General features: G+C 36.1%; 1 long non-coding RNA gene across 4 annotated transcripts; it reads right to left on the reverse strand.

Moving 5' to 3' along the window:
• Nucleotides 1-2,858: 2,858 nt before the first annotated feature.
• Nucleotides 2,859-8,741, reverse strand: LOC136855008 (uncharacterized). 4 transcript variants are annotated; one of them, XR_010857860.1, is made up of 11 exons: nucleotides 8,626-8,741; nucleotides 6,207-6,455; nucleotides 5,872-5,977; nucleotides 5,466-5,576; nucleotides 5,210-5,254; nucleotides 4,992-5,036; nucleotides 4,518-4,605; nucleotides 4,016-4,102; nucleotides 3,555-3,640; nucleotides 3,242-3,348; nucleotides 2,859-3,026 (listed from the first exon to the last, which is right to left on the reverse strand). It is a non-coding gene; the product is annotated as an uncharacterized lncRNA (long non-coding RNA). The 4 variants fall into 4 exon arrangements; XR_010857859.1 differs by lacking the exon at nucleotides 8,626-8,741 and having other exon boundaries at nucleotides 5,872-5,921; nucleotides 6,301-6,439; XR_010857862.1 differs by lacking the exons at nucleotides 4,016-4,102; nucleotides 8,626-8,741 and having other exon boundaries at nucleotides 5,872-5,921; nucleotides 6,301-6,439.
• Between the last annotated feature and the right edge of the window lie 448 nt (nucleotides 8,742-9,189).

The following is a 9,189-nucleotide window of genomic DNA, read 5'->3' on the forward strand; positions in this document are numbered from 1 at the left end:
TACATGTATACCCTGTTAGCCACGTACGTAAGATTATGGAAGAGAATTCATGGTAAAAACACCTTACGTTCGCTCAAGTTAGGAAGGAAGGAATATAGAATTTAGGACAAAAGCTAAGAGCTGGGACCTATGACGTGGCTCAGTGCTGAATGGGAAATTGACAGTAAGAAGGTTTTGAAGGTGTAACAGAAGGAAAACCTCGCAGTTGCACAATGAAGCAATTGTTAGGAGAGGGTGGAAAGTCAGGTGGAAGAGACTATCAATGGAGGTACAGTGAAAGGAAGGAACGAGGTCGCAGCTAGGGGCCGAAGGGACGCTGCAAAGAACCTTAAGCAATGTCTAAAGTGCAACACCTGAGGTGCACTGACGGTAGAAACCTCCCCCCTCCCACGGAGATTTAAGTTTAACGAAGGAACCTACTTTTCTTCAACCCTGTAATGGTGGATGGACGAATATATAACATGTACTACATCGTTGGTTGAAAGGATAACGTGAAGAAACTGAGTCTATTGTGAATTCGTAACCAGGTCAAGCGATAGCTACTATAGTCCGTGCAGCACGTATAACTAAGGCATAGAAGCGCAAAGTTATGTGGAAAAGAATTTGTCGTTGCTATTGTAGTGGCTATCAAGATGTCAAGACACGCAGTTAGTGAGTACTGATGTTGGGTTTGAGCTCTTACGCGACTTTGTTAGAACCCCATCTCCAACAGATCTGATTTAGATGTATATTTATGCAAAACGATGAAATTAAATGCGTTTAAAATAATAATACGTCTTATTATTCTGTTGCAAGAGGCAGATACGTTTATTGCATTCTTTTCGGAATGGAGTATGTGATTTAGGCATATTTCGGGAAAACTGACTTTCGTCATATTTTTAGGAAAATTGTATCATATCAGTCTCACCAAAGAGAGAGATGATGGTGTAGTTTAATGATTATAGTAGTTTAATAGTTGTGCTACATTCCTCTTACAGAGTAGCAAGAATGTGCAAGGATCCCTTGCAAAGATCTTCAAGGCCACGCACTGTTATCTGACCATTTTGGATTAATTTGTAGCAAAGTGAGAAGACTGCCCGCAAGGCTGAATTGTAACTTCGGCTTAAGATTACTATACTGCATATTTATCTGGTTAAGAAACTTGGGCGAAGTTTGCAAGAAAAATAAAAATAACGTTGTTTTACATTCGTATTATTATTACTATGATAAAATTTCCTTTCGGAATGTCGTAAATCAGATTGCACTCTCAAGATCTAATGCATCCGAACAACAATGTGCTACGGTGGTTCATGCTAAGGTATACATTCTCGGGATTACTGTATGCTAGAGATACAGGCCGTACACGAGACAACCAAATTGCATACTTTTTACTTGCAGCTTTAATTTCAATGTTTATTATTCACTTTTAACGCGGTTTGAAATCAACACCACTTTCAGTATCGCGTGCAAAAGCAGCAGCAGATATATGTGTATATTACTGGTTTCAAGAAACCGACACTTTGCTGATTTTTGAGCCAGTTCTTTAAATTTCCTGGTCTTCCATTGGAAAGCAGATAAAATAACCGTAACATTTCACTGGTTTATTTATATAAGCGCTGAAGCAATATATTTATCAGAAATGTAATTACAGACTTCATATAGATTCTCTTCCATTACCGTTATTGAGGGTGATCCCATTTGATTTGCTTATTCAGGTATTCCTGATTAGTGAAGACCGTTAGCCTTTGTAACCCAAAAGTATTATCAAAATTATCTACCACTTTAAATATCTTAGTAAAGTTATATCATCGTGATTACTTTCAAGATGTGTTCCATTATCTTCTTGTGTGGAATGCGACACAGTTTAACTTTATAAGCAAATATTGACGTATAAATTTCTCCTTCAATGTTGCCTTGTGCAATTTATCAAGAAGTCCTTTCATTATGGCGTTTAAAGCTTATAATCCTGTCTGATCTGCAGACGAGTAAATAAGTCAATTAAAAAAATTGTAGCATTCATCAATTGGTCTGTGGGGAACTTGGCACTGCATGGTCCCAATCAGTGAAGCGTGGACATGATAATTCCTTATCAGCTTCGGATTTCACATACTTTTGAAGGTGGATTAAAAGAACTATTTGGTCTGTAAATTCAACTATGCTATTCCAGGAAAATTTAACCAAGGATGCCAAGCGGTTCCCCTTGATGAAAATGCTATACAAATTCAACTCAGCAGCTAAATAAAGGTTAAAACCAAGATAACCTACCTTCTAGTGGACATCAATAGTGAACTGACCAAGAGGATATTTTCAGTCTTTTGCTGAATGCTCTGAATTAACCTTACCATTTTGTCTCATATTTTCACTTTTACAAAAGTATTGTGAAAACTAGCAGCCTTCTTGCATTATTTTGTTGAAAGCTATTTTTTTTCAACTAAGACATCAAACATTTCACGGCAAGACCACAACATCCAGGTCTGGTAGTTTCATTTGCTTTACAATAAATCTTCAAGTCTCATGAACGTTTATTGCATATGTAAATGGTAATCAGGAAAAAGGACTTTCCAGGCAACGAAATGTAAGTGAAAAATTTTACCCGTGGATTTGGGTGGAAAAAACCTTACCAATGGATCTTAAATGCTAACACAATATTAGCAAAGTGGATCCAATGAAGAAAGTGAAAAAAATTTTACCAATGGAATAGTGAAAATATTTTATCGACGGTGCCAAGTGAAAAAATGTTTTACCAACAGATCTAAGTGAAAAAGTTTACCAATGGAATAACGAAACAACTATTTTACTAAGAGCCAAGTGAAAACTATTTCATCGATGGAACAAAGTTTAAAAATATTTTACCAATGGATCTCAGTGCAAACACAATATTAGCAAAATGACATTTATTCAATTTCACCTCACCAGGCAATACAAAGTACAAGTTTGTGAGACACAAAGACTACTTTCACATCCCTGCTGCCTGAAGTCTAGTCTTTCTTTAAATGTTATAAAAAACAGCATCCTCAAAGGTGAACATGGCCAAACATCGAGCACACCTGAAAAAGTATTCAAACTTTTGATCACTACTCCTTCATTGTTAAAAATAAGTCATGCAAAGTATCTTAATAATCAGTGAAACAAAAGGTGGTTAGAGTTGTCATCAGAGACCTCTGATAGCAAATAACGTCATCATAGAAATACAGTACCAAGCTTCTTTTGAAAGTTAAAACCTATCAATCCAACGAAAATCAGGGACAAAAGGGCCACTTACCAACAGGGAGCCTGTGGGCTAGTGTCTTCTCTTGTGCGATCCATTATGACATTGAAAAAAATGTGGGCTCCCGTCTTGTTTTGTGCAATCCATTACGACAACATTGTCTGTAAAAATAAAAGGTGTGCATCAAGTTCGGCACTCTTTCAAACTGGCGTCTCATGGGAACAACTACTTCAGGCAGTACGAATACTTCTGCAATCATTATTTTTCATAAGTATTAATGTCATCATTAAAGCTACATACACACAAAATCCAACCTGGCTGTATCTCATGATAAAAAAAAACTGAAAATTTACCCATTGACACTTACCTGGCTATATTACTCAAAACCGAGACGTTAGGTTTCACACTGTAGCCCCAAGTACACAACAGCAACTTAAGACACGACTGCAGTACCTGCAATTGAATAATAAATAAAACTCTCTGCTTAGCATTTGAAATTAAGAACTAACCTTTAGATGATATACATACAGTGCATTCAAGTTTCATTCCTCTGCAAAATCCTTCTAATAGCATGTGTAATTTACTAAATCACATCAACCAATATAACTTGATGCAAAAATCTACATATTTCACATACTCATGAAGTTTGCTAAAAAATCTTGTTTCTGCTAGTATCTTCCCAGTCAAAAAAAGAACTACACGATTCATGTGAATATAACGAACAATGTTAAAATGAATGTAACAACCCACACCATGCTTCCTTCAAGATGATTATTCAACTGGTTTTTCTTAATACCTCCCCAATTCTTGAAACACAATGTTGCTCACCTAAATCTGGCCTCCTGAAGATGACAAATCTGCTTTTAGGAATGGCATTTACATACACACGTGCATGTAAGGTATGACAAACACAGCCTTGAAAAGAATATGCACAACTGTTAAAGGAGGAAGCCACTGCCATACAGTAACTATATCACTGCAACGTTCAGGCTTTGTTTCAAACATGGATTGAGTTTAAAACTCAACCATCTGACAGAAATTACGTCATCATGCTAACTACCTACTACAAATGCAAAACTAAACTTTCAAATTAACAAGTCAGAGCCAGGGAGTGACAGAAATAAGGATATCGAAATCGCCTATGTTTACCTCATTTGAAACACGAGAATTTTAATGAAACTTCTAAAACTGGATTTCAAGGAAGAGTATTGTGAAATGGACATTGCCATCAAAAGACTGAAGCCAATCAAAATCCCCAACTCATTTAGCTTGATTTTATGAAACTCTAGCCTGCATCTTAACTGGGACTAATTTAAATTTTCTAATTTACCTTGTGCTCCTAATCCTGCGACAGGTCTGCTGTTCGTAAAAGACACTCATACACAAAACATGCATATAACGATCTTGGTGCATACAGCCTTGAAAGGAAAAATGGCAAGTGTTTAACAAGGAGAAAAACTAAATAAAATTAAAATAACTTTTTAATTAGCTCAGCAGAATTTTCTAACACCTGGGCAGAATACGTGATTCAGCCATCTGACAGAAATTATGTCATCATGACTTTTTTTTTTTATATAAATGTTAAAATCAAAGATCTGCCAATTTAGAAAAGTACTTTGGTACTGGTATAGCCTTGTCTACCTTTTACTGCATCAACAGAGGCAATACAGTACTGCCATACTCTGTCCAAGTCATATGAATGACCTTAAAAAATAAACAAAAATTAGGAAAATGCAATCACTCAATACTAATCAGAGTACACCTAAACATGCAGAAGACTACTGAAAATTTAAAACAGCCATACCTTAAATATTGTGTTGTATTTGTCAACTTTCTCGTACATCCAGCCCTGTTGATGAAAAGCATTTCAGCCAAATGCACATAATAGATCAAACCTTTAAAATCAATTATTTATCATAAAATTACAAAGCATTTTTAAACTATCATCATCAAATGACTCCATAAAGGATATCTAATCATTTTCAGTAACTGAAACTCCACACGAACTTCACAGATCCTTACCTTATATATCCAGGAAAGACAAGCATTGGAAGGCGCTTCCACATACTGTAACAGAAAAACCAAACCACTTTATAACCAAAACCAAGATGCACGAAATTGATTTCAATGTTATGCAGTCTTACCATACTTCAGTTCTTCTTAGAGGATATCAAGTAGCAAACATTTTTATTCTTGCTTGAAAAAAAAACTCATCATACATTCTATTTCAGAAAACGGCAGAGATGAAAAGAAACATACTACAGTACTTTATACTTACGCATTAAAAATAAGATGGGTTTGTCACAGAAAATGCAGTTCAATGGGGCTCACAGGATAGAATTCAACCCAAAAGAGGCTGGAGCCAGTTGGAACTATACCATTCCTCCTCCTGAAAGAGTACAGCAAATTTACATAACCTACACTTATTTGAATACCATCAAGTTGTTCTATATAACATGACAAACACCTACACTTCTTTTAAATAGCAATATAACTTGGTGTACGATATAATGTATAGCCATTGTATTGAGGATGGTTTAAAAAACCATCTTCTAAGAAGACGGCCAGTTTCTCTTGGCCCTGGTAATAAGGAAATACTGTACAGATTTATTTCCTTGAATGAGCACAGGCCATATATGCCCACAAGCATGCAACTTGCTAACAAAAAGTATTCCATTACTTACAAAGATTCTGCTTACATCTTGACAGGAGCAAAAACCATTGCATTCATATCCTGTGAAATAATAATTAAAATTACAATGCTAATTCTTTGCACAAACAGTATATGGTCTGAAAAAGAAATCAGCATTTTTCCTCTTCTTTGAGCCAGAAAATCTGGTGTGTTCATCAAGAAACCTGTGTAGCAGATTCAGAGGTTCCGGACAAGAGAACCTTGCCTAGATCCCCCGTCACTGAACACCGTGAACAAAATGTTCACAGCTTCCCAACTCCCACGTCTCTCTGAGAATGGATTATCCATTATCATCACATTATAATGAACTGAATATAAAGAATGTACACAAATGTTAACCATTGATCTAGCCAAGAGCATCTACAAGAACATCTCAAAATAATTTAGGCAAATATGACATTTAACAATCACATCTACTAACCTTTAAATAGTGGAACAAAAGGGTAATGCTCTCCCAATGTGCTGGCCATGCTTTCAAGCATAAATCTCTTCAGGAGTCACATCCTTTTGTTAGTACTTGATGAAGGTACCGCCTTATTACTCCATTTTGTAGATAATGACCTTCAAAGTTCCCACCTGCATTGTAAAAGGAAACCAATGGTTATCATGCAGCCATGTAAGTGGTTGTATCATGTAGTTAAATGGTACTTGGGTCTCAAAAAAAAAAATTTTTTTTGAGGGGTACATTCCAGGCCCACATATATACAGTATATATAAAAATAATCTCCAACTCACTGTTGTATTATTTCAAAACAACCTGTCCAAGTGTCAACCTTTGCTTTTTGGGTACATTTTATTTTTTTTTAACTTAGTAAGACAATTGCATACAGTATTTGAAAGTAGTTTACCACAAATGATCACTTACATAATGTGAGCAAATGGGTAATTCATTAGAATCATTGGGCAAAATTATCTTTACCCTTTCCATCAAACATTAAGTCATATTTGGTCTGAAGTATAGTAAGTTTAGGACAACCTATAACAAAAAGTAAACTGCCAACATAAAAATGGTCCCACCAGCCTAGCTCCAACCCTAGCACAGCAACGGAGGCTATTGTCCCTGTTAAAAGAAAACTTGGGTACAGCATACATTTTCACCATCAATCAAAATATATTTCATCTTCACCTACAAGTATCAACACAATATAAGCTTCCCTAAGACATCACCAGTGTAACATTTTCCTTATGGCAGTTTAAATTCAACTATTGAAAACAGCAACAATTCCAAGGACACTAGCATATAATTTACTGTACCACTGGGCACATGGATTATTCCATAAGAATAAGCAACTAAGTACCTGTGAAATAATTTTGCCAATGTTTCTGTGCAAAACTTATAGAAAAATGATGCACCTATCATAATGGCAGTCAAAGTACATTCTAACACCAGTTAGCATAACACTGGGTCCTCCACTAAAACCGCTGAGATCTAAACCTATACATCTTTGGACAATTTATAAAGGTGTTCTGTGACTTAACCTAACCTAACCGCAGACATTGTCTACCTGGCCAAGAGGGCTTTGCTCCCCCTACCCCGACCAGGATTAGTGACTCCCTCACACTGCATTCTACTTGAGGGGAGTTAGCCAACACAACATACATGCCTTTAAGTACCTGTGAATCTTGACACGTTATTGAAAATTATGAGGAATTAGGTTAAAATACATCCATCAGTAACTAGCCTACATCCATGGGTTGCAGCCTGCTTATAAGCAAATCAAAGACATCTGAAGTGATGCATCTTACCCTAACCTATCCTAGGGATCAACACCTTAGGCTGCCATGTGCATTTCAACTTCAACTACCCGACCACAACAAGCCCCCTAACGTGACCTCATGTATGGGAGAACATTTGCTCTGCTCAACTATCAAGAAAAAATTTTTTTTAAATTATATTCAACTTAAGCCTGGCATACGCCATGTCCAGGCACAGCGACCTCGGTCAGATACATCCCCAACGAATTTATTGCCTTGACAGGTTACACTAAAAGGAAATAATCTACAAATTCTCACCTGGGCTTAAAACGGTAGAAACCCCCTTCCAACCAAAAATAAACCAAGGTTTTTCAATGGGCCAAAGGAAATTGTTAGATATACCTACGGCCGGGAAATGTGGTAGGCTATATACCACCGTTGACTGGTTTTTTAATGAACTCATTTCACATGCACATGAAATAAAGTAAATGCTCATTTCACTGGTTATTAAATTTAATATACAAATACTCATTAGTACCTATTATGGCAATGGAGAAAATCTCCGGATAGCCTGAGAGGACTATGGTTGAATCAATGCTGGCCTAAACTAGGTTAAAGTAAATTATCAACAAACGAATTACCAATATTAACCTCTATAAAACTGGGCTGGATAGCCTACTCTAGGATATGTACAACGTACGTTAGGTTACCGGTCGTTTGGTTATGCTAGTATAGGGTAGGGATAAGGAAGGTTTAGGTTACGTGATGGCCATCCTATTAACCATTAAAAAGCTGTAACTTTGCTGCAATAAACCCTGGTTACAAAACAGGGCCGGAGACTGACCTTACATGAACAAAAAGCTTTCTTTCAAACACGGGATAAGCCACATGGTCACGTACCCAACGGTTTCGAAGCGGTTACAATGGCGGCCATTATTTAATTAAAAAATAACCCTGACACCGTTAATTCCAGGATGTAGATACCTTTCGTATGCAAATAAAGATTAGTAAACGCCAACTAAAACACAATGTCAATTAGGTGCATACTTACAAGAGTGGCAGGCGACTTTAGCATCAAACATTGCGATTTGCTTTTCGACCGCTGTGGACGTCCAGATCGAAATGGCAGACTTTTTGGCCCATGTGGATGCCGCCGCCGGGCCGGGCATCGGCCGACACGATTTTCTTAAGAAATACTAAATAAACAATTTATTTTTTACAATTATTATTTATTTATATAATTATTTTTCATACAAAATATAATTTTTGAGTAATTTTATTAATATTTTAAATTATAATTTAATCAGATTAGAATTAATATTTCTTATATTTTTATAAATATTAAGTATTATATTTTTCTTTTTCCGTATTTTACAATTATGAGCCATAAATAATTTAAAATGACGATAATGTGGAAATACAATAGTCTTATGATGAAAATGGTATCATCTTTAGATAAGTTATTTAAAACACTTGGCTTGGCGGGAGTCGGTTTAAATTTCACATGGCTTTTGACAAAAGCGCGGCACATATCAAAATCATATTCCTGAAAAATTCCCATTAATTGTGAAAAAAGTTCAGTATATCTTAGTTTTACCAGACCACTGAGCTGATT

The sequence above is a fragment of the Macrobrachium rosenbergii genome, chromosome 30 (assembly GCF_040412425.1).
Source record: "Macrobrachium rosenbergii isolate ZJJX-2024 chromosome 30, ASM4041242v1, whole genome shotgun sequence".
NCBI lineage: Eukaryota > Metazoa > Arthropoda > Malacostraca > Decapoda > Palaemonidae > Macrobrachium > Macrobrachium rosenbergii.